This window comes from Nomascus leucogenys, chromosome 21, assembly GCF_006542625.1.
Source record: "Nomascus leucogenys isolate Asia chromosome 21, Asia_NLE_v1, whole genome shotgun sequence".
Classification (NCBI taxonomy): Eukaryota; Metazoa; Chordata; class Mammalia; order Primates; family Hylobatidae; genus Nomascus; species Nomascus leucogenys.
Window position 1 is genome coordinate 76,442,434 of NC_044401.1, and position 20,427 is coordinate 76,462,860.

A 20,427-nucleotide genomic window follows, 5' to 3' on the forward strand; every position below is an offset into this window, starting at 1 on the left:
TACTGCTCATCAAATATCCATGTGTTCCCACCCACCTCCCAGCCCCCTCCCAGTTGCATGTGGTCATGTGACTAGTCATAGCCAAAGAACTGTGAGGGGAAGTGGAGGTGCCACTTCCAGACTAAGACAGTGGACAGCCTGTAGGTATTTTCCTACAATCTTTGATCTCAAGTCATGGTAACATGGATGCCACTTATTTAGATGCTGAATCATTCGATAGAAGCAGACTAGATCTCTGAGTCACTGTGTGGAAGCAGCCATCCATAAGGAGCTTTGCTTAAACAAGGAATATACCTTTGTCGTCTTAAATTGAAGAGATTTCAGGGTTAATTTTTTTACTGCAGCATAACCCAGCCTATTGTGACTAATACATAAGGGCCAGTCTAAAATGTCCTCTCAAGGTTCTTTCTAACCTAGAGGATTGAGTCATGTGTATCATCTGATGTTCATGAGACGTTCTGAAGTTCAAGGGGGCCAGTGCTTCGGATGTAGTTTTTTTGTATGTTGGTTTGGTAGGTTGCTTTGGCTTGGTTAAATGGATCAGTTAATTAAAACCTGGAATTCTAATAATGGTCTCAGAGAATTACAGCCTATGAGACTGCATGGTGCACACAGTCTATTTTGCTTACCATCGTATTCACATACACTGAGCTTATTACCTATACAGTACTAACTACTCAATAAATATTTGCTGAATGAAAGGAATAAAATAACTAAACAATTAAAATGACCCATACAAAGATTATGTAGATTGCATAGAGCCCGTCGTCACCCCAAATGTTCCCTTTGAAAGATGGGGGAGACTTTCCCATTTCATAGAAAAACAGAGGCTGTAGAAGAAAATCACTGCACTGAATGCATTGGGCAGCCTGCTCATTCCTCAGATATTTATGGAACACCCACTGCGTGCATTATTCTAAGTCTGAGGACAAAACAATAAGTCAGACAAATCTCCTGTCTTCATGGAGCCCTGCTTTGCTTTTCTTACGTATCTTTTCTAAAAGCCAGAGTTTGGCCTGCAAAAGGAAATTTCCCAGGTATCTAGTTAACCTGGTATAAAAGTTAAAGCATGGCAGAAGGTCCCTAGTGCAGCAATGTTTCACCTCAACAAATCCCACTTCCCCAGAGCTCTTGATGACTCACCTGCCTGCCTTGCTTTACCCTTCTGCTGCTTCCCCTTGGACATTTCCACCTCCCTAGTCCTACCCTCCTGACTTGCCCAACCCCCTTCTTAAGAAATGAGCATTTGTGCTGCTTCCTTGTGAGAGCGTCTCTTGATCTCTTCCTGGGTCCACTCCCTGCTGTTTTCTGTCATGGGTGGCTTGGAGCTGAACTGGTAACCTGCCCTGTGTTAAACGTCCTCAGACAGGAGCTCAGAACTTTTGAATATTTTCAGAAGGGTCACCGTGTCTCTAGAGAAATGCTCCCAACAGTCCTAACTGAACTCAGCACTGAACTGGCCAAAGGACTCAAGAAAAAAGTTTCCTTCCTCCTCGATCTGTTGCTCAAAGCACTGCGTGAGACCACACAGAGCAGTATCCAAGCATTGAGCAACACTCAGAAGGGTTGCAGGACAAATGCACAGCTGCTAATGACCCCTCTCCTGCCAATGCTTTCCTCCCTCAGCCCCCTCTAGGGTCACCAAACAGCTGTAAATACAAGCTGACCACCCTCAAGGAGCTGGGATGGAGGGAGATTTTCTCCAGTCTCCAGTTCTGCCTTTGCACCTCTGTGGCCTCTCAAATGCTCAGCCAGTATTTTGAATACACTCAACCTCACCCAGGAGATATATGTCACCCAGAAGCATGTGCTCTCCAGAGAGGTCTTCCTGACATCATGGGGCAGTCCTCTTCCACCTCCTCCTCTTCCCAGCTCTTTGTTCTGCAAATTAATGCCATCCAAACAATCCTGTAAGTGAGTTGTTTTTTAAAAGGCTGAGGCTGAGAGCTGGGCATAATAACCCAGGGCACACCAACCCAGGGCACAAACAAGATTTCAGCCTTGCATGCTGACAGCTGCAAATAAAATCCTTAGTTAGAGTGGGGAGTAAAGTTCCCTGCAAAGAACAAGCTGTAGAAGTCTGGAAAGAAATAGGCTCCCGGGGGTGGAGCCAAGATGGCCGAATAGGAACAGCTCCGGTCTCCAGCTCCCAGCCCCAGCGACACAGAAGACGGGTGATTTCTGCATTTCTGTTTGAGGTACCGGTTTCATCTCACTAGGGAGTGCCTAACAGTGGGTGCAGGACAGTTGGTGAAGCGCACTGTGCGCGAGCCGAAGCAGGGCGAGGCATTGCCTCACTCGGGAAGCGCAAGGGGTCAGGGAGTTCCCTTTCCTAGTCAAAGAAAGGGGAAGCAGACGGCACCTGGAATATCGGGTCAGTCCCATCCTAATACTGCGCTTTTCCAACGGGCCTGGAAAACGGCACACTAGGAGATTGTGTCCCGCACCTGGCTCGGAGGGTCCTATGCCCACAGAGTCTCGCTAATTGCTAGCACAGCAGTCTGAGATCAAGCTGCGAGGCGGCAGCGAGGCTGGGGGAGGGGCGCCCGCCATTGCCCAGGCTTGCTTAGGTAAACAAGGCAGCCAGGAAGCTCGAACTGGGTGGAGCCCACCACAGCTCAAGGAGGCCTGCCTGCCTCTGTAGGCTCCACCTCTGGGGGCAGGGCACAGACAAACAAAAACTCTGCAAGAACTTCCACAGACTTAAATGTCCCTGTCTGACTGACAGCTTTGAAGAGAGTAGTGGTTCTCCCAGCATGCAGCTGGAGATCTGAGAACGGTCAGACTGCCTCCTAAAGTGGGGCCCTCACCCCTGAGCAGCCTAACTGGGAGGCACCCCCCCAGTAGGAACAGACTGACACCTCATTCAACCCGGTACTTCTCTGAGACAAAACTTTCAGAGGAACTATCAGACAGCTGAATTTGTGGTGTCACGAAAATCCGCTGTTCTGCAGCCACCGCTGCTGACACCCAGCCAAACAGGGTCTGGAGTGGACCTCTAGTAAACTCCAACAGACCTGCAGCTGAGGGCCTGTCTGGTAGAAGGAAAACTAACAAACAGAAAGGACATCCACACCAAAAACCCATCTGTACATCACCATCATCAAAGACAAAAAGTAGATAAAACCACAAAGATGGGGAAAAAACAGACCAAAAAAACTGGAAACTCTAAAAAACAGAGCACCTCTCCTCCTCCAAAGGAATGCAGTTCCTCACCAGCAACGGAACAAAGCTGGATGGAGGATGACTTTGATGAGTTGAGAGAAGAAGGCATCAGACGATCAAACTACTCTGAGCTACGAGAGGAAATTCAAAACAACAGCAAAGAAGTTAAAAACTTTGAAAAAAAATTAGAAGAATGGATAACTAGAATAACCAATGGAGAGAAGGGCTTCAAGGAGCTGATGGAGCTGAAAGCCAAGTTTCGAGAACTACGCAAGATTGCAGAAGCCTCAGTAGCAGATGCAATCAACTGGAAGAAAGGGTATCGCTAATGGAAGATGAAATGAATGAAATGAAGAGAGAAGGGAAGTTTAGAGAAAAAAGGATAAAAAGAAATGAACAAAGCCTCCAAGAAATTTGGGACTATGTGAAAAGACCAAACCTACGTCTGATTGGTGTACCTGAAAATGATGGGGAGAATGGAACCAAGTTGGAAAACACTCTGCAAGATATTATCCAGGAGAACTTCCCCAATCTAGCAAGGCAGGCCAGCATTCAGATTCAGGAAATACAGAGAACGCCACAAAGATACTCCTCGAGAAGGGCAACTCCAAGACACATTATTGTCAGATTCACCAAAGTTGAAATGAAAGAAAAAATGTTAAGGGCAGCCAGAGAGAAAGGTCGGGTTACCCACAAAGGGAAGCCCATCAGACTAACAGCTGATCTCTCAGCAGAAACTCTACAAGCCAGAAGAGAGTGGGGGCCGATATTCAACATTCTTAAAGAAAAGAATTTTCAACCCAGAATCTCCTATCCCGCCAAACTAAGCTTCATAAGTGAAGGAGAAATAAAACACTTTACAGACAAGCAAACGCTGAGTGATTTTGTCCCACCAGGCCTGCCCTAAAAGAGCTCCTGAAGGAAGCACTAAACATGGAAAGGAACAACCGGTACCAGCCACTGCAAAAACATGCCAAATTGTAAAGACCATCGAGACTAGGAAGAAACTGTAGCAACTAACGAGCAAAATAACCAACTAACATCATAATGACAGGATCAGATTCACACATAACAATATTAACGTTAAATGTAAATGGGCTAAATGCTCCAATCAAAAGACACAGACTGGCAAACTGGATAAGGAGTCAGGACCCATCAGTGTGCTGTATTCAGGAAACCCATCTCACGTGCAGAGACACACATAGACTCAAAATAAAGGGATGGAGGAAGATCTATCAAGCAACTGGAAAACAAAAAAAGGCAGGGGTTGCAATCCTAGTCTCTGATAAAATAGACTTTAAACCAACAAAGATCAAAAGAGACAAAGAAGGCCATTACATAATGGTAAAGGGATCAATTCAACAAGAAGAGCTAACTATCCTAAATATATATGCACCCAACACAGGAGCACCCAGATTCATAAAGCAAGTCCTCAGTGACATACAAAGGGACTTAAACTCCCACACAATAATAATGGGAGATTTTAACACCCCACTGTAACATTAGACAGATCAACGAGACAGAAAGTTAACAAGGATATCCAGGAATTGAACTCAGCTCTACATAAAGTGGACCTAATAGACATCTACAGAACTCTCCACCCCAAGTCAACAGAATATAATTTTTTTCAGCACCACACCACACCTATTCCAAAATTGACCACATAGTTGGAAGTAAAGCTCTCCTCAGCAAATGTAAAAGAACAGAAATTATAACAAACTGTCTCTCAGACCACAGTGCAATCAAACTAGAACTCAGGATTAAGAAACTCACTCAAAACCGCTCTACTACATGGAAACTGAACAACCTGCTCCTGAATGACTATTGGGTACATAATGAAATGAAGGCAGAAATAAAGATGTTCTTTGAAACCAATGAGAACAAAGACACAACATACCAGAATCTCTGGGACACATTCAAAGCCGTGTGTAGAGGGAAATTTATAGCACTAAATGCCCACAAGAGAAAGCAGGAAAGATCCAAAATTGACTCCCTAACATCACAATTAAAAGAACTAGAAAAGCAAGAGCAAACACATTCAAAAGCTAGCAGAAGGCTAGAAATAACTAAAATCAGAGCAGAACTGAAGGAAATAGAGACACAAAAAACCCTTCAAAAAATTAATGAATCCAGGAGCTGGTTTTTTGAAAAGATCAACAAAATTGATGGACCGCTAGCAAGACTAATAAAGAAGAAAAGAGAGAAGAATCAAATAGATGCAATAAAAAACGAAAAAGGGGATATCACCACCGATCCCACAGAAATACAATCTACCATCAGAGAATACTACAAACACCTCTATGCAAATAAACTAGAAAATCTAGAAGAAATGGATAAATTCCTCGACAAATACACCCTCCCAAGACTAAACCAGGAAGAAGTTGAATCTCTGAATAGACCAATAACAGGTTCTGAAATTGTGGCAATAATCAATAGCTTACCAACCAAAAAGAGTCCAGGACCTGATGGATTCACAGCTGAATTCTACCAGAGGTACAAGGAGGAACTGGTACCATTCCTTCTGAAACTATTCCAATCGATAGAAAAAGAGGGAATCCTCCCTAACACATTTTATGAAGCCAGCATCGTCCTGATACCAAAACCTGGCAGAGAAATAACCAAAAAAGAGAATTTCAGACCAATATCCTTGATGAACATTGATGCAAAAATCCTCAATAAAATACTGGCAAACCGAATCCAGCAGCACATCAAAAAGCTTATCCACCATGATCAAGTGGGCTTCATCCCTGGGATGCAAGGCTGGTTCAACATACGCAAATCAATAAATGTAATCCAGCATATAAACAGAACCAAAGACAAAAACCACATGATTATCTCAATAGATGCAGAAAAGGCCTTTGACAAAATTCAACAACCTTCATGCTAAAAACTCTCAATAAATTAGGTATTGATGGGACGTATCTCAAAATAATAAGAGCTATCTATGACAAACCCACAGCCAATATCATACTGAATGGGCAAAAACTGGAAGCATTCCCTCTGAAAACTGGCACAAGACAGGGATGCCCTCTCTCACCGCTGCTATTCAACATAGTGCTCGAAGTTCTGGCCAGAGCAATCAGGCAGGAGAAGGAAATAAAAGGTATTCAATTAGGAAAAGAGGAAGTCAAATTGTCCCTGTTTGCAGATGACATGATTGTATATCTAGAAAACCCCATTGTCTCAGCCCAAAATCTCCTTAAGCTGATTAGCAACTTCAGTGAAGTCTCAGGATACAAAATTAATGTACAAAAATCACAAGCATTCTTGTACACCAATCACAGACAAACAGAGAGCCAAATCATGAGTGAACTCCCATTCACAATTGCTTCAAAGAGAATAAAATACCTAGGAATCCAACTTACAAGGGATGTGAAGGACCTCTTCAAGGAGAACTACAAACCACTGCTCAATGAAATAAAAGAGGATACAAACAAATGGAAGAACATTCCATGCTCATGGGTTGGAAGAATCAATATCGTGAAAATGGCCATACTGCCCAAGGTAATTTATAGATTCAATGCCATCCCCATCAAGCTACCAATGACTTTCTTCACAGAATTGGAAAAAACTACTTTAAAGTTCATATGGAACCAAAAAAGAGCCCGCATCGCCAAGTCAATCCTAAGCCAAAAGAACAAAGCTGGAGGCATCACGCTACCTGACTTTAAACTATACTACAAGGCTACAGTAACCAAAACAGCATGGTACTGGTACCACAACAGAGACATAGATCAATGGAACAGAACAGAGCCCTCAGAAATGATGCCGCATAGCTACAACTATCTGATCTTTGACAAACCTGACAAAAACAAGAAATGGGGAAAGGATTCCCTATTTAATAAATGGTGCTGGGAAAACTGGCTAGCCATATGTAAAAAGCTGCAACTGGATCCCTTCCTTACACCTTATACAAAAATTAATTCAAGATGGATTAAAGACTTATATGTTAGACCTAAAACCATTAAAATCCTACAAGAAAACCTAGGCAATACCATTCAGGACATAGGCGTGGGCAAGGACTTCATGTCTAAAACACCAAAAGCAATGGCAACAAAAGCCAAAATCGACAAATGGGATCTCATTAAACTAAAGAGCTTCTGCACAGCAAAAGAAACTATCATCAGAATGAACAGGCAACCTACAGAATGGGAGAAAATTTTTGCAACCTACTCATCTGACAAAGGGCTAATATCCAAAATCTACAATGAACTCAAACAAATTTACAAGAAAAAAACAAACAACCCCATCAAAAAGTGGGCAGAGGACATGAACAGACACTTCTCAAAAGAAGACATTTATGCAGCCAGAAAACACATGAAGAAATGCTCATCATCACTGGCCATCAGAGAAATGCAAATCAAAACCACAGTGAGATACCATCTCACACCAGTTAGAATGGCCATCATTAAAAAATCAGGAAACAACAGGTGCTGGAGAGGATTGGAGAAATAGGAACACTTTTACACTGTTGGTGGGACTGTAAACTAGTTCAACCATTGTGGAAGTCAGTGTGGCGATTCCTCAGGGATCTCGAACTAGAAATACCATTTGACCCAGCCATCCCATTACTGGGTATATACCCAAAGGACTATAAATCATGCTGCTATAAAGACACATGCACACGTATGTTTATTGCGGCACTATTCACAATAGCAAAGAGTTGGAACCAACCCAAATGTCCAACAACGATAGACTGGATTAAGAAAATGTGGCACATATACACCATGGAATACTATGCAGCCATAAAAAATGATGAGTTCGTGTCCTTTGTAGGGACATGGATGAAACTGGAAAACATCATTCTCAGTAAACTATCGCAAGGACAAAAAACCAAACACCGCATGTTCTCACTCATAGGTGGGAATTGAACAATGAGAACTCATGGACACAGGAAGGGGAACATCACACTCCGGGGACTGTTGTGGGGTGGGGGGAGGGGGGAGGGACAGCATTAGGAGATACACCTAATGCTAAATGACGAGTTAATGGGTGCAGGAAATCAACATGGCACATGGATACATATGTAACAAACCTGCACATTGTGCACATGTACCCTAAAACCCTAAAGTATAATAAAAAAAAAAAAAAAAAAAAAAAAAAAGAAATAGGCTCCCAAGGAGCAGGGCTGTGGGGGATCTCCAGGTCTTCCTTTGCTCTCTTCCTGGGGCCCCTTCCTCTTCTTGCTGCCTCCTCCTCTGCCTTGAACATGTGCCCGTGACCCACGAGGGACAGCAAGCCTTCTTCTTTCTGTCTGCTAGGCCATCCAGGTAAATAACAGGTGTAAAAATGAGTGAAAACTTTTCCGAAATGTTGACAGTGCTTGGGAAAAGGAGGCTTTGTGTTACCTTCAGCAAGGGAAGCATGCAGAACTTTCTGAACTCAGATTTCAGCTGAGAGTGTGAGTCAGCTACAGGGAAAAGGGAAAAGAAGGAAGAGGGAGGACACAGGCTCCTCCAGTTCCTAACACTGATAGGTCTACAAGTTTGAAATCTGGATAGGACATATCTCCCTGCCTTCTCCAGATGGGTCTTTGTCAACAATTATGGCCGCACTAGGGGAAAAGCCCATTTCTAGTTTGGGCCTAGAATACTCTATAACCTTCTCAAATGATTGCCCTAAGGAGCAGACTTCTAAGCAGTAGGTGTTTGTTAATTTTTGTATAGATCATGTTCAATGGAGTGAAATTAAGGGAATCATCTAATTTTGTGTCGGCAGATCAATTCCATTCTACTATTTCTATTGAATATTTGATTTTGCTCCTCTTGCTCTCTTCTCTGAGGCAGTATCACGAGAAAGAAAAGTTGGTTGTAAATAGACCTTCACTCTCTTGCATCCATCATCTGCCGTCACAAAGGAGAGTAGTTTAACAATGAAGTAGCCAGGATGACAACTGTGTAGTAGAGGTTCTGCATTCGGCTGCAGTCTGGATCCTGGGAACATAATTGGGCCCAAGGCCTGCCCCACTGTACACCAAAGAATGTTAATAACATGCCTGCATGCATTCATGTGTGCACACACACGATACACTTCCTACACATTTGTAAGGATCTGGTTTTTTCAGGAATTATATGTATCTACCAAAGCAGATAGATTTAATGTATTGTAATAAGTCCACCAACAATATTTTTGGTTTAAGGGCTCGTTAGTGAAAGTTTTATAAAAATTTCACTTATTTACTGTTTCTGATTTTTTTGTTTTGTTTTGTTTTTGGTTTATTGTTGTTGTTGTTTGTTTGCTTTTTGAGACAGGGTCTCGCTCTGTCACGCCAGCTGGAGTGCAGTGGTGCTATCTGCCACTGGCCCACTGCCACTTCTGCCTCCCGGCTTAAGAGATTCTCCCACCTCAGCCTCCAGAGTAGCTGGGACTATAGATGTGCGCCACCACACCTGACTAACTTTTTTGTACTTTTTGTAGAGATGGGGTTTCGGAATTATTGTCTAGGCTGGTCTCACACACCTGGGCTTAAGCAATTCGCCCAACTCAGCCTCCCAAAGTGCTGGGATTACAGGCTTGAACCACTGAACCCGGCCTCACTTTTCTATTTCTTAGAAAGAAGCTTGTGGCTAGAATGAGGCATATGTGACTGGAAAAACATGCATGTAACAGCCACCACTAATACAGACCTGAGGTGCTGTGAGTCAATTATAAAGAAGTGAGAATTGGCCGGGCGCGGCGGCTCACGCCTGTAATCCCAGCACTTTGGAAGCCCGAGGCAGGCGGATCACGAGGTCAGGAGATCGAGACCATCCTGGCTAACACGGTGAAACCCCATCTCTACTAAAAATACAAAAAATTAGCCGGGTGAGGTGGTGGGCGCCTGTAGTCCCAGCTACTTGGGAGGCTGAGGCAGGAGAATGGCGTGAACCCCGGGGGGCGGAGCCTGCAGTGAGCCGAGATCGCACCACTGCACTCCAGCCAGGGCTACAGCGAGACTCCGTCTCAAAAAAAAAAAAAAAAAAAAAAGTGAGAATTCTGTGATATAGGAGAAGGCATTCTTCATTTTGCCCCAAAGAGCATCCTAAGAGTGTTGGTTATTATATTTCTATATCTTTGGGGCCTAGGAGGGAGCCTGACCCATAGTAGCTGCTCAATAAAACATTCTTAATAAAATCTCATGAAGAGCCTACTGTGTGCCAGCGATTGCATTGGGCAGCAGACATATTTAAAAGGATATAGCTCTAGTCTTGATGAGTCAATCTAACAAGAGAAATAGACATAATGATTTCTTGAAGGAACTATTTGAGTTTCTTTTGAAGGATGTGTAAGAGTTCAGCAGGGGGAGATGGAGTGAAAAGACAGCTCATAGGCATAAAATGCTGTGATGTGTTCAGGAAAGACTGTGACTTGAGTGTGGCTTGGATCCCAGGTTCTAGGAGACAAAGTTGAGGAGATAGATGAATAGATAGCAAAAGGTCTTGGGTGCCATACAAAGGAGCTCCAGCCTCATTTTCTGGGCAGTGAGGAGCCACAAAGCTTCTTATGCAGGAGTACAGATGGATTCAATGTGTTTTGCAGAAAGCTTACCCTGGCAGCAAAATGCAGTATAATTTTGGGGTAGAAAAAAATAAAAAACTGAATCCTGAGGTCAGAGAAACTGTGGCTTCAATCTGAGCAAGGGAAGTTGAGATCCTGAAGTGTTCCATGTTCCATTTGCCCAGGACATTTGGCATCAGATGGGAAGATGTGGGAAAAAAAAGCCGGAAAGAGTGGTGAAAAGAGGCAGGGCGGTGAAACTATTGAAGATGGGCAATGGGAAGAACAACCTGGAACCAACCAGGAGGGAGAGTATTTTGCTCGTATTCAACGGGATGCCTCTTTCAGTAGCTGTGGCCTTTTGGGAGCCCGGGATCACTTTCAAGAGAACCATGCCACAGATTCTAACTGTTCACATTGTAGATCTTAGCTCCGCCCCTTGATAATTGTGTGCACGTGAGCACTTTGTTGCTCTCCTTAGGCCCCAGATAGGAAAAGGTATGACACCTGAGAGGCAAAGAGAAGTGCTCCTTTACTGAGAGGTGAGTGGGTACAAATGAAGCCCTAGGAGGCCGAACAAAGGAAAGAAAGAAAATGGGCTGGTGTGGCTGAGTCTGGTTGCTACTCCTTCCTGCCCTCGCTCCTGTTCAGCTTCTTCATTTTCAGGTGACATTCATCACCCACTTCTACACCTGGGAGCCAGCTCTGCTGGGGCTGGTTTAGAAGTGTGGAGGGTGAAGGGTGAAGGGGAGGTCTCTTTTGAAACACTGGTTGCACTGCAGACAGACCGGCCTCCATTCATTTCCCAGTGGAACACCATATTGTTTCCTCTCACTCTCTTCCAGCGAGAACTATCTAGGAAAGGACGAGGACCAAATTACCAAGCCTTTGGATCTAATCCATGTGGCATTCCATCTGTGAGCTCCAGGGAGATTCAAAGTTGGCCAGTGCTGGAGGCCAATCATATTTATACCATTTCCATATGGCACCTTTTGATTGAGACTTGGCAAGCACATGAGTAAGTTTACTTTCCTTTTTTAAAAAGCTATATTTGTTCCCAACACTGTAATGTCTGCAAATGTCTTTTAATTGTTATACTTGTAACAAGGATAATAAGATTGGGCAAGCTTCAGTAGCATTTAGTTTGGGACCTTTTAGAATGTCAGAGCTTTTGGGAATTGTCTTCCTGGGGTGGAGCTTTCGCTGAAGGGAATGGATGGCCCCATTACCAGTGAAGTTGGACTATAAGTCACTCTTGGGGGATGAGAGAACTTTCTTCACAGTTAGGCTGGAGGTGAGTCAAGCCAAGAGGCATTAAGAGGTTCCATGGGGGGAATCAGTTTCTTGGCTGTGTCAGGGCTGTTGTTGTGTATGGTGTGTGAGGGCACCATTCTCAGAGAATATGATGTGAGTGGTGCCCCTTGGAATTGTGCAGCCGGGTGGCCCTGTGCCACACAGAAATAAGGAAGTGGCTCAGTGGGAGGACCTGGAGTATGTCTGGGCTTATGCATAAATTGAGAGAGCCCGTAGCCATGCTTTGGTAATGTGGTAGAGGAAAGACCCCCACCGACATCTCCACTCCCACCCCCACACCTACACCGGCCAACCCCACTGCAGTCGGACTAGAGGAAGACAGAGAGCAAGACATTGGAACAAGCAGTAGGGGTGGAGCCTGGGACACAAGGTTAGCACATAGCAAGCCCTTGCTTTGGAGCAGAGGTGGCCGGTTTCCAGGGCAGTGAGTATTTGAGGCAGTAATTGTGACCTTCAGCTTCACTGAGACAAGTATCACCTGTGAGAAAGCAAGCATTGGGTGTGATTAATTAGTATGCTTCTTTAGCATATGGGGTGAGGGAGGGACAGGGGCTAATTTGAGCAGTCAGGGACAAGGAGTGAACATCAGTGTGGAGTGATAATGTTAGTACATTGAGCTGGTAAATAGACATCCTAGTTACATATGATTCTATTGGCGTTGCCTACAGTGGAGAAAAAAGTGATCAAGTGGTTGTGGATTTTATGTTTGCTTACCTGTTTAAAAAAAAAAGGCGAATAAGGAATTTTATAAAGATGTTGGATTCCAGCATGTTAGACATTGTAGTGGATTGAATTTTGATCCCCAAAAAGATATGTCCCAAGCCTTAACCTCATAGTGGCTGTGAATGGGAGCTTATATAGAGCCCTTGCAAATGCATTAAGTTAAGCATCTCCAGACGAGATCATCCTGGATTCAGTGTGGGCCCTAAATTCAATGACTGGTGGTGGTATAAGAGAAAGGAGAGAGAGACAAACCGACCCAGAGACACACAGAGGGGAAGGCCATGAGAAGACGAGGCAGCTATTGGAGTTACGCAGCTAGAGCCAAGGGATGCCAGAAGCCAACAGAAGCTGGAGGAGCCAAGGAAAGATTCTCCCCTAGAACCCTGGAAGGGACTGTGGCCCTGCTGACACTTTCTGGACTCCAAAGCTGAGTGAGAGTACATTTCTGTTGGTTTAAGCCACCCTGTTTATGGTCATCTGTTCTGGCAGTCCTAGGAATGTAATACAAGCATATTTAGTATTTGCTGATATAAAAGTGAAGATTGATTTATTACTTCATGCCCATATTTCTAATTCAAAGTCCTAAAAACCTGGCTGAGAGCACGTGATGGATTTATTTAGTGCTCTAAGCAGCGATTCTCAAACTTGAGTATGCATCAGAATCACCTGGGGGGCTCATTAAACTAGATTACTGCCCCCCCCAACCCGCGTTTCTGATTCAAAGAGTCTAGAGTAGGGTCTGATAATGTCAGTTTCTGAGAAGTTCCCAGGTGATGATGCTGTTAGTTTGGGACCACACTTTGAGAACCATTGAACTAAATTTGCAACCACCTCAAGCAAATGAGTGCTTCTAATTTTAGAAACTAAGCAGAAATTCTGGGAAAGGAATCCCTTCTGGGATAAGTGGATAATGAAAAGAATAAAATTTATTTTTGTTTAATTTGCTGTGGTTTGCAGGAGTTGAAGTTATAAATGAAACAGGTAAAAACTACTCTTTTATGAGCAGTATTGCCTCTTCTCCCCATCAAACCCCTGTTTTTTCCCCTGAGTGTAGACATGTCTATACACTGGTCTGGAGCTTCATGGGCCGCCCTTTGAAGGCCCCTGGGAAGATCCTGGATCCATGCAGTAGTCTCACACTTGCTTAGAATTGCAGGATCATTTCTTACTACACTGCACCCCTCTTGTATACCACTTCACATTATCTTGGCCCTACCTCTTACTGCACCTGCTGCTATGCCCCTGAGGTCAACCCAGCCTTCGGTTTCATGTAGGTGTAGCCTGACAATGCATTCTCTTGGGTCTTGGCCCTGGGCTACTTGCCTCTCGCTTCCTGTCCTGGGTCAGCTCTGACTCCTTGCACACTCAAGCCAAAGCATGGAATCCCCAGGAGGCCATTCCTACCAGTAGGGAACTCAGCCAATGTACAAATATGTCCCCTATTCAATTCCTAGATGAATTGTTCTGGATTCTCAGCTATATGCTTCTCAAAATGTTCTATGGGTTTATTTATTGCCCATCGAGGTGTCCAACTAAGTAACGACTCTTATACCTAGTCTTTTCTCTTCCCTGTTAAGCTCATCTCCATCCATCCCCATCCTCCCCATCCCCATCCCCATCCCCATCCCCATCCCATCCCCATCCCTGACTCCTCCTCCCCGGAATCACTTCCCAAATAAACCTACTGGCACTCAAGCCTTTGTCTCATGCCCTGCTTCTTAGAGAACTCAGGGTAGGACACTGAATACACCGAATTGCACCCACCTTCCTCCTTTCCTACTTTTGGGAGATTGGTGCAAATCTGAAGATTCAAGGTACATATGTGCATATGAAATTTGGAGTATCTGCTGAAGGGAATGCTGGCATGTGTTGGCTTCTATCTGACCTTAAGAAATGAAATTACCCGGCCAGGTGCGGTGGCTCATGCTTGTAATCCCAGCACTTTGGGAGGCCGAGGCGGGCGGATCACGAGGTCAGGAGGTCGAGACCACGGTGAAACCCCGTCTCTACTAAAAATACAAAAATTAGCCGGGCGTGGTGGCGGGCACCTGTAGTCCCAGCTACTCGGAGAGGCTAAGGCAGGAGAATGGCGTGAACCCGGGAGGCGGAGCTTGCAGTGAGCTGAGATTGCGCCACTGCACTCCAGCCTGGGTGACACAGCGAGACTCCGTCTCAAAAAAAAAAAAAAAAAAAAAAAAGAAATGAAATTACCCATAAGTGATCCACGGAAGTGGGCAACAGGAACTGAAATATACCCCCATCTGCCACCTGTCCTGGAGAAAGATCTTGGATTTCACTAACTGTTTTTATTAGAGGGAAGCCGCTTACTGACTCAGGCAGATATCAAAAAGGTTTGGAGCTTATCTGTCCTCACAAGTAGCTATATCCCAAAAGTACATCCTACAGTGTCTCTTTGTTTAAGAGGCAGATATTTACACAGCACAGCTCAGGGTCTTCCCGGTTGACAGTGATGGCGACATCATCTGCACCTGGCTTTGCCCTACACAGGAGAAAACATGCAACGACTTTGGCCTTTTTAGCCTGTGAAACATCTAGAGCTGTAAGCTCTATAAGCTATAAGCTAGTCCAGAGGTTCCCCAAAACTGCCTTATGGGAATAGATATTTCTCAAAAGAAGACATACGAATGGCAAACAGATATATGACAAGGTGTTCAACATCACTGATGGGAGAAATGCAAACCAAAACTACAGTGAGATACCATCTCACCCCAGTTAAAATGGCTTTTATTCAAAAGTCAAGTAACAAAAAATGCTGATGAAAATGTGAAGAAACATGAACCCTCGTACACTGTTGGTGGGAATGCAAATAAATACAACCACCATGGAGAACAGTTTGGAGGTTCCTCAAAATCAGAAACAGAGCTGCCATGTGATTGAGCATTCCTGCTGCTGGGTATATACCCAAAAGAAAGCAAATCAGCATATCAAGGAGCTATATGTACTCCCATGTTTATTGCAGCACTGTTCACAATAGCCAAGAATTGAAAGCAATTGAAGCGTCCAACAGATAAATGGATAAAGAAAATGTGGTACATATACACAATAGAGCACTATTCCGCCACAAAAAAATGAGATTCTGTCACTTGTAACAACATGGATGGAAGTGGCGGTCATTATATTTTGTGAAATAATCCAGGTACAGAAAGACAAACATCACATGTTCTCACTTATTTGTGGGATCTAAAAATCAAAACAATTAAATTCATGGAGATAGAGAGTAGAAAGTTCCCAGAGGCTGGGAAGGGTAGGGGAACGGAGGCGGGGATGGTTAATGGGTGCAAAAAAAAAAAAAAAAACACCAGAATGAACAAGACCTAGTATTCGATAGCACAACAGGGGGACTATAGTCAACAATGTAATTGTACATTTTAAAAATAAAAGTATAATTGGATTGTTTGTTACACAAAGGATAAATGCCTGGGGATGGGTACCCCATTCTCTGTGATGTGATTATTTCACATTGCGTGCCTGTACCAAAATGTCTTCTGTACCCCATAATTATATATACCTACTATGTACCCACAAAAACCAAAAATTAAAAAAAATTATTTAACTGCTCTGTGGACTGACCGCTTTAAAGTCAGTGAGAGGGCTTTTTGTCTTTTTTTAAAAAAATTGTGGTCAGATACACGTAACATAAAATTTATCATTTTAACCATTATTAAGTGTGCCTGCCATTTAGTGGCATTAAGTACATTCACGTTGTTGTATCACCACTGTCTATTTCCAAACCTATTTCTTACCCCAACAGAAGCTCTATAACCATTAAGCAATGACTCCCTATTCCCCACCCCCAGCCCCTGGTGACCTCTAATCCATTTTCTGTTGCCTTTTCTAGATACTATATATAAGTGGAATCATATAGTAGTTGTCCTTTTGTGTCTTTATGTTTCATTTAACAGGATGTCTGCAAGGTTCATCTATGTCGTAGCATATATCAGAACTTCATTCCTTTTCATGTCTGAATCATACTCCATTGTATGCCTATACCACCAGATTGGTTATCTGTTCATCTATTGATGGAATTGTGGGGTTTTTCCCCTTTTGGGTTTGTGAATAATGCTGCTATGAATATGGATGTGCAAATATGTTTGAATCCTCGCTTTCAGTACCTTTTGGTATACACCTAGAAATGGAATGGCTGAATCATTTGGTAATTCTGTGTTTCACTTTTGTGGAACTACTACACAATTTCCACAGCAGCAATACCATTTTGCATTTCTATCAGCAATGCATAAAGGTTCCAATTTCTCCATATCCTCACCAATATTGGTTGTTTTCCCTTTTTTCTAAAAAAAAAAATAACCATCTTAATGGCTTCTCCCACCTAATGGTAGTGGACTGGTATCTTATTGTGGTTTAGATTTGCCTGATGACTACCTTGGAAGCTTTAAACAAATGCACATTTCTGAACTCTACCTCTGGAAATTTGGCTTGGCTCTGAGATTGGCACTGTGGAGCTGGCTGGTATGGCCTCCCACCCAAGACAAAAATGTATTTTTGTAATTTCCCAAACTGCTAATCTGGTCTCTGCACACCTCTAATAATATGGAGCTTCGGGGTTTTCTCAGGAAGCCCATTCCATTTTTACAGTTTTAGTTGTTTATCTTCTAATCGGAACTTGTGTAATTTGTAGCCACTGATATAGTCTTGTGTGGCACGTTTCATGTCTTAAGGGTTCCATTCCCTCACCTCTACTCCATCCAGCCCCTTCAGCCTATATCTGTTCCTCCTCAAGCTTTCTCAGCCATCCCCATAGCGAGGCTGCATCTGGCGAGCTTCCTCTACACTCCCATAGCATCTTAAGCTTTCTCCATCATGGTGTTTCCACATGTGTCGTAATTTCCTGTTTACTTGTCTGCCTCCCTTATGACACTATGAGCTCCTTGAAAGGAGCTCACAGCTGTCTGCAACACTGTTCACTGATGGCTCCTCACTGCCCAGTGCATAAAGTGGGCCCTCAACAAATGGTGGTTGATGCATTTGTTGAAAAACACAAGTTCTGCACTAAATACATAAGAAAACACTTTGGATATTCTTCAGTATGTAATAAATTAAACTTGTTAACATTAGGAGCTCCTCAATCAGCAAGCAAGAAAGAGAATTTACTAAAGCACAGTTTTCAGATTGGACGATAGAATCCTAAACCATTAAGAAATTGCATCTGTAAGCACAGGGAGCTGAAGAGGCTGCCTACTTCCTTTCTCTCTCCACTCTTCTCTCTTCAACAGACTTCTTGCAAGCACATACAGTATTTGTTCAACCTGGGCTTTCTGTGTGCTAACGAAAAAGTACCTTAGGGTGTATTTAAACAGCCACAGAGTTATATTTTTACTTGTGCATTTTACCTACAGCATTGGAAAAAGTAATTTTGCCTCAATTAGAGTAGGTCTTTTCAACTGCTGACATATGTTTATAGAGCATCTGGATATAATCTGATTAGCATCTGTTGTAAGCCTGTGAGATACTATCTATCTCCTGAGGTCTCCCTTGGAGAAGGAAAGGCATAAACGTGCACTCAGCTGGACCATCCCAGTGCTGACATCTGCTGTTGGGTCACACATCTGGGCCTCCCATCCTCCATCACTTTGCCAAAGTTCATCTGGACAAAGAGTATCACCCCCACACTCTCAAGGTCCCACTTTAATTGGAGCAGAAAACCAGTGTCAGCACTCTGGCCAGTGAGAAAATCTTAACATTCTCCTCTCTCCTTTTCCCCTGCGTATGTTAGAGCCAGCATGGAATGAATCACACACATCTAGAGAAAGAAAAGTATCAATAATTGATATGTCTCTCCCTGCTCAAGCTGCAAACATTGCCAGCTCTTTGGTTTATGTATTCCCCATTCACCTTCAGTTTGCATCCTCAGATAAAGTTACATGATACCTCTCTTGAGAATTCCCTTCTTGGGTTTTTTCTCTTCTTTTTTCCTGCAGTTTGGATGCAAAGATTTAAAGGAAAATATTTTCATAAGGTTGTATTTGTTTATTTTTGTTTATTAGAGCAATAGAGCTACATTCCAAGATGTGAATAAATAGGCACCCTCTCCCCCACCCACTGCTCAATTATTTATGCTTAATGCACATAACTGAATTGAGGATAAAGGAGCAGACACCTCACATTCATCACCCAGCATAGAACAGCTGAACTCGGAAGGCCTAGAAAGTTCATTCTGTATAAGAATAAAGGAGGAAAAAAAGGGAAGGGTGACTTTAGGTATTGATAAGTGGTTAGTTGTGCAGGATCTGATATAATCCCACATTCATAAGTTTTTGTGCTGGGTTTAGGGAGAGAGCGTGTCTCCCCAGACCCAGCATAAAAACTTATGAGTCTAGGATTATATCAGATCCTGCACAACCGAGGATTTACATCCTCAGTTTAACTGAGTCTCATATACCCTTTACCTGTTTAAGTACCATAGCACCAAACAAACATACTAAGTTATTTTAGAGATTCAGGAAATAGATATTCATTGAGTGCCTCTAATTTGTCAGGTACTAGACTGCATGCCAAGCATACCAAACGGTGCATCTGTCCTTACCCTGGATGGAGTCTAGTGAGGAAGACTGGCCATCAGAAGTGATCACACACATCAATACAGTGTCCTGAACTGTGGTGAGGTTGTCAGTGAGAATGTAGAGCCCAAGAGGAATGGGTGGAGGAGGTGCTCTGACTGAAATGGTGAGGAAGGGCCTCTCTGAGGATATGACATTTCGGTTGACACGTGGCAGCATTTCAGCTAACACTTGGCAGTGTCATTCAGCTGGGGGCAGAGAGTTCAAGACAGAGGGAACAGCCTGTGCAAAGGACCAAAAGAACTTGACACGTTCAAAGAATTGAAGTAATGCCAGGGTAGATGAAGCCAAGAATGAGAGCAAGAGAGATGGGACTTGGAGGAGGAAGGAGGTTGAAAGCACTGCTAAGTCACACAGGCATTCTAGTTCTTACTAAAATTTGTAGCCTTGTCCTAAGGACAGTAAGAGCCATTAAAGATGTTTAAATTGGGAAACACAGCATAATGTATTTAGAAACAATGGTTGTTTGGAGAATGAATTGTAGGGGACAACAGTAAAAGCGGGGAAAGATTATACTTTCAGGAATCATTTCTATGGTTTGTTACTAGAGAAGTTTCTCTGAATGTGTAAAGCATGAAAAATGACAAGGAGACACAGTGCTCCTGACTGAAAAGCCAGCTCTTGGTGTTGCTCTGCTGCAACTGCTATTTGCCATTGACAACCATTCTTCTCTTCCTCTGGGAGAGTAAGAGGGAGAGACTGCAGTCTGAGTGGTTCCTGTATTTGTAAAGAAAAAACAAAAAAAACAGGAAAACAAGTCATGGAAGAGAATGCTAATTGCCCACTTAATAATCTTTTTCCCCTTTACACAGATGACTGATTTTACTTCAGCTAATGATGTGATTATATATCCCAAACTCCCTTGCAGCAAGGACTGAACAATGACATATAAGTAAGTGAAGTTCTTGGGTACAGCGTCTGAAAGCCATCTGAGAGGGACTGCTTTATCTGGAAGGAGGCCCTTTTGCACTTCACCTCCTTCCCCTAACCTGCTCCTTGGAGTCCAGAGGTGATGGCTGGAGCTCTAGCAGCTGTCTTGTCTCATGCCATAATCAGAAGGTATTATGATGGCTTGGACCACAGAGGTGGCAGATGGGATGGAATGATGGAGTGGGAAGTGGAGGGCATGTTTAGAAAGGCTTTTAGTAAGAGG

General features: G+C 43.4%; 1 non-coding gene across 1 annotated transcript; it reads left to right on the top strand.

Annotated features, from left to right (window-relative positions):
- Window positions 1-19,780: 19,780 nt before the first annotated feature.
- Window positions 19,781-19,989, top strand: LOC115832226. Its single transcript, XR_004027655.1, has one exon. It is a non-coding gene; the product is annotated as a small nucleolar RNA U3 (small nucleolar RNA).
- The last annotated feature ends 438 nt before the right edge of the window (window positions 19,990-20,427 follow it).